Source organism: Triticum dicoccoides, chromosome 3B (genome assembly GCF_002162155.2).
Source record: "Triticum dicoccoides isolate Atlit2015 ecotype Zavitan chromosome 3B, WEW_v2.0, whole genome shotgun sequence".
Taxonomy (NCBI): Eukaryota; Viridiplantae; Streptophyta; class Magnoliopsida; order Poales; family Poaceae; genus Triticum; species Triticum dicoccoides.
In genome coordinates this window covers 779,817,001-779,822,977 of record NC_041385.1, presented here as the reverse complement: position 1 = coordinate 779,822,977, position 5,977 = coordinate 779,817,001, and the positions used below count along the sequence as shown (strand labels likewise).

At 44.2% G+C, this 5,977-nt stretch overlaps 1 pseudogene; it reads right to left on the bottom strand.

Annotated features, from left to right (window-relative positions):
• Positions 1 to 458: 458 nt before the first annotated feature.
• Positions 459 to 1,208, bottom strand: LOC119280014 (annotated as a pseudogene).
• Positions 1,209 to 5,977: the final 4,769 nt, after the last annotated feature.

Sequence of the window (5,977 nt, the reverse complement as noted above, 5' to 3'; positions counted from 1 at the left end):
CTAATTCCAAATTATGGGAACACAAACAATTTTTGGAACATGAACAAATTTTGCAACTCCAGAAAATAAATGGAAAAACAACAAAGATTTTTGTAATTGCGAACAATTTTTGTTACAGAAGCATAAGATCATCATTTTTTGAAATGTTTGAAAAAAATATGAAAACGGGAACATTGATTGAAATTCCAAACAAATTATGATACATGTGAAATCCCAATCATTTCTCTAACAATTGTGAAATTTTTGAATAAACACATTTTGAACAATTTCTGGAAAACACGTACATTTTGTGAAATTCTTGACTTTTTCTTTGAGAGATGACAAACAAAAGTTGAAGACATGTACAATTTTTTGTGAAATTATGAACATGTTCTGAATTTTTTGAACATTGATTAATAAATATGAGTATTTTTTTAATTCTGAAGATTGGTTTTAAAAATATTCGAAATATTGAAGGTTCAGTGGTCACTAAGGAGAAAAGTTGTGGAGTGCCCCCCCTCCCCCCCGCGTCGCCCTCCCCACGGGCGACTCGGGAGGCGACACAGCCTCGAGCGCTCCCTCCCCTCCTCCTCCCCCTCCCCCCTGCCGCCGCCGGTGCCCCCCGCCGGGCAAAGACCTGGCGGATCCGGCGGCGGTGGGGCTTCGCTCCCAGGCTGCCTCCCCCCCTCGAGCGTGGGGCTCGACGAGGCTGACGGAGCTGTGCTGCTCCGGACCTAGGCTTTCGCGACGACGGCCCCAGATCCAGAGGGTCGGGCCTCTGGACCTGGCGTGGCGAGCACGTGGGCGGTGCGGCGTGCCCCTTTGGGGGTGCGGCTGCGGCCGCTTGGGTGTGCCCCGGCGGATCCAGGTGGCGGAGGCTGCGGGTCACCGCGCCAGCGGCCATGGTCGGCGGCAGCAAGGTGCAGGTGGCAGGTCCCCGCGACAGCGCCACTGCCCTTGCTCGACGCGACCCCCTGCGGTGGCTGGCCTTGTTTGGCAGCCATCCGGCGGCTGCTGCTCTGCGCTGGCCGGTGCTTCCCTACATCAACAGTGACGACACGTGGTTTCCCTCTTGGTGCTGATGGTCCTCTCCGGCGGTCTGCTTCCCCGTCTCCTGTCTGCTATGTTTCGGTGGTATTTGGGGTTCTGGTCTTGGGACGGGGTGAAATCCCTGCGCGGCGATGGCCTGCGCTGACAACGGCGACACCTGAGGGTGCCGTAACCTCCATGGAGGCGCTGTCATGGCCCAGACTGACCCTCTCCTCGAGCACCGGGGGAAACCTTTGGTCCAGTTCATTGGACAAGGCAGCGGTGGCGTCTCAGCGCCATTCCCTTCTTGAAGGCGTTGCTTGGGTTGCACTTGGACTCCCCGATGCGGCAGCTGGAGATGGTGGCCTCCCCGGTCTTCCGGCGAGGCTTGCTGGTAATGCGATGCTGTGATGAGGACTTCAACATAGAGCGTGGGCGTCCGGGGCGCTATGTACGCCGGCGCCGACATGTCCAAGACGATGGCTTCACTAGTCCTGGTTGGGTCCTGCCATCCACCTGCCATCTCTTAGGCACTTATGGGTGGAAGGTACATTGGCCTGGACAGCCCTGGAGATGCGGTCTTCTTTGGAGGCGCCTGGCAACGGCTGTGACGCGGCCTTGAGGCTCTCAGTCTAGTTACCTCGCCGTTCATGGTTGGAGGCTGGACAAGGCTAGACCTTTCGTAGTTGCAGTCTGTAGTTGGTAGCACCTCCTCGCCTGCTCGTTTGGTGAGGACGATGTTGTGTGTGCGTGTGTCCCTCCTCTTGGGGGGTTGTACCTGTACTGCTGTTCTCTTCTTGTTCATCGAAATGAAACGCAAACTCTTTTGCGTTTTCTTGAAAAAAAAAAGTGGTCACTAAGGATGCTCAATGGGGGAGACCATAACGTTATTTGCTTTGCTCGTTCTATCCGTTTGGTTGATAACTTCATGCGACGAGTGTCAATTAGGAAATTCCATATGTTTCAAGAGTAGCGTCAAATAGAAGGCCACACAGATAGGAGGCTGGCCGACTGGGCTGGCGCATTGACGCTCGCAAAAAACAGAAAATAATTCATCAATATGACAGTTTTAAGTAACTATTTTTAATTATGATTTTAAATACTTTTTCCCTTGAAACCTAGCATGGATGCAAACCATGGGTATGCCCACCTGCTAGCAAAAGTTGAGATAGTTACAAGAATGTCCCAAAAACACAATGTTCAATGGAGGGTGTCTGGATAGGCCACGAGCACATTTTTTCTGAACATCCTGAAATGGCCCCAGCTTTCTTAATGGCTTGTTTGACCAATTCAAGGCACCATGCCAAGTTTCTTGACTTCTCAAAAAGTTTTGCATTTCCTGGTGTTTTCTCGCTCAAAAAAGATTGATAAATGACTAGATGTGTCGCAACTTCATACGGTGTCGGAAATTGTTCAAACCTGACATGGATGCCTACCTTTGGGCATGCCAACCTACTTAAAAAAATTGGGGTCATTTCAAGAATGTCCAAATAGACCATGTTCAATGGAGAGTGTCCAGGTAGGCCAGAAAGGTCTGTCTGAGAGCATGTTGTTTCTCAATATCCTTTAATTGGCCCTAATTTTTCATGGCCTTTTATGACCAATTCAAGGCACCAGTCCAACTTGCCTAGGTTTTGAAAAGTTTTGCTTTTCTGGAGTTTTCTTGGTCAAAAAATGCTGATAAATGGCTTCATATGGTGTCAGAAATTGTTCAAATCTGGTATGGATGCCTAACATGGGCATGCCCACCTGCTTGCAAAAGTTGGGTTCATTTCTAGGATGTCCAAAAAATCCATATTCAACGGATGGTGTCCGAGTAGGATAGAAGGGTCCGCCTGAGAACACATTGCTTCCCAATATCCTAGAATGGCCCTAATTTTTGCATGCCCTTGTATGATTAACTAAATGCACCATACCTGGTTGCTTGAATTCTCGACAAGTTTTACATTTTCTAGAGTTTTCTCGGTAAAAAAAACCCAAATAAATGGTCGGGCGTGCTGCAACTTGTATACGTGTCGTAAATCATTCAAACCTGGCATTAATGCCTACCATGGTCATGCCCACCTATTCACAAAAGTTGGGGTCATTTTAAGAATGTCAAAAATGGACCAGTTCAATGAAGGTGTCCGAATTGGCCAAAAGGGTCCATCTGAGAACACGTTGTTTCTCAACATCCTTGACACAACCAAATTTTGTCATGGCCTTGTATGACAATTCAAGGCACCACGCCAAGTTTCTTAGGTTTTCGACAAGTTTTGCATTTTTTGGAGTCTTCTCGGTCGAAAAAGACAAATAAATGGCTGGACGTGTCACAACTTGTGTATGGTGTCGAAAATCATTCAAACCTAACATGTATGCCTACCTTACCCACATGATTGCAAAAATGGGATCATTTCAAGATCCAAAAATTGGATTTTTTTTTTCTTTGTAATAACCAAATTCAAATCAGGTTCAGTATTAAACCGTATAACTGAAAGAAAAAACTGAAATCCAGGCATCCAGTACGATGCTCCCTCATGCCGTCATGCGTGTCACCCAACACCAAAGGCTCAATCGCACGCGTGTCCAACCATGCAAGATACGAAGGGCCCAATGCATGCTTTGTTCACCATGTGAGAGCTAAACCAGCTAAGCTATTGCGAGGTTTCGTTGTCCACCTAATTGCAAGGCCCAAGGGCAACTACTAGTACTGTGGGCAGGCAGAGCATGCAGCGGAAAACGTCTTATTTCATTGTGTAGGTATCCTCAGAGGATAAAGGTGGCCATGGATATTAGAGAACGGCACAAGGGAAGGGCTAGTAGCTATGTCGTAGCTTGTACGTGTGCTCTACAAAAACATTTTCATTATAAACCAAAAACCAAACCAAATCAGTTGGTTAACGAAATATCGATTTGTTGTATTGGGTTGACATTTTTGAGTTTTAGGTTGGCTAACCAAGATAAAAAACAAATGGTAAAAACGAAAATTTCAATTTCTACCAGACACCACCCTGATGGGTGATCTCATCACTCCGGTCACGCACCTATTGGGTCGGCCCAAGCGTCTGTAGATTTGAAATAAGTTCATCGATGCTGAAAAAATATTCATGTTGAAAGTTTTCCAAAAAAGTTGTAAAATAAGATCAAGAAATTGAAAAGAATTGAAATTTTTGAGAACTAATTCATGATTTACTTTTTTTATTTTAAAAGGTTCACACATTTGAAATAACAGGAAAAAAATAAAAAGGGAAACAAAGGAAGAAAATAAAAAAGGAAAACAAACCAGAATAAAGCCCGGTTTTAAAAAAACATGAAAAACGGCCTAAAACTTCACGAAGTTATATTTGCCACATAATAAGCCAGAAAGAAAGCAAGTGTTCAAGTTGTGTTCATAAAATTGTTCAAAATGTTACTTCTTAAGTTAGCACGCTCCTCATATCTCCTTAAAATTATTGAAAATGTTGTTCAAAAGAATATTCTTAACATTTTGAACTAACATATCCCTTTTTTTTTGAAATGTTCATGCTTTTAAAAAATGTTGTTCAAAATTTTTGAAATATGTCATGCTTCTAAAAAAATGAAATTTTCAAAAACTGTTGGATTTTAAAACATTATTTGGTTTGTAAAAAATTATTCAGAATTTCCAACAAATGTTTGAAATTTATTCAGAATTCTGCATTAGTGTTAGTTCTTAAATATGCACGCTCCTCGTTTTGCACAAACATTAGTCTGCTTAATTGGTATGCCACTCGCGGTTGTTGCAAGAGATCTGTGGTTAGATTCCTAGCCGGTTCATTTCTTTTGTGACTTTTTACGCGAACAGGCGCGCTCCCTGCTGTTTGTTTTTAAGTTCACGGTCATTAGTTAACACAGTCATTAGCTGGGTCAATTGGTGAGCCACTCACGCTTGCAGCAAGAGGTCTGTGGCTCGAATCCAGGTACCTCCAGTGAGGAGGGCGCAATTACTTCCAGTGAGGAGGGCGCAATTACTACAGCCATCACCATTGGGCCCGGCCCAGTCCGGCATAGGTTGGATATCGTATAAATGCTGGCGGACAAAAAAAAGACCATCATCAACTTAAGAAAGACCATCATACCTTTTATTATGAAGGGGTATAAACAGATCTTCACCGTCGATGTGTTTAGGGGGGTTGTACCGAAGAAGAAGTGAAGCAGAAAACATACTTAACATTGTTCTAGTCTCCAACATGTTAACTAGACAAAAGCAGTGGTTAACTAAAGGGTTTGTATGCCCTAATTATTACACATCTAAGTGACTCAATCAAAAAAATGACTCAATCAAACTAGAAAGGAAAAGAACAAAGACAAAAGAAAATGTCCGCACAAATCTCTGTGTAAAATCAATGACATAGGACTTAGATGTGCAATACTTAAGCCACATCTAAATGTACTTTAGCAAAACTGTTAACTAAAGCCAAATAGCTCCCCGTATCAGACATTTGATTTTAGGTTTACGACCTTTTTATTAGCTCCCACAAAATTAATTATAAAAGCATGGATGGGATGATGGGAGGTAGAAAGGGGTTGTGCTGAGTGCAGTGTTGTAAACGAAAAATATTTTCAACAACCATAGGATGAAAAATGGACGGTGAGACAACCAAGACAGTCGATCCAACTGTGGAAAACTGAATAATTTGCTTCTTACCAGCAATGTTGAGCTGTCATTGTGCTAAGCTATGTGGACGTGCGCGTCTTATGCCACCGCTGGTGCTCTGCCATCGACGACCCGAAGATTGACGCCTTGGATTCCCGATACAACCCGCGCTGGTGGGTCATCCTCGCGAGGGATAGATCCTGGGGTCTCCCTATTTCTTCGACGCATGCAAGCCACTGCGCCAGCTTCGGCTTGGTGTACATTAGATAGGGCGCGACCTACTAGAAAGAAAACAAGCAGGTTTTCACGTAGGTTCATTTTTTTCTTCTTCTTTTTACTGGGGCTTTTTCTCCTTCATTTCCATTCAGTTTTCTT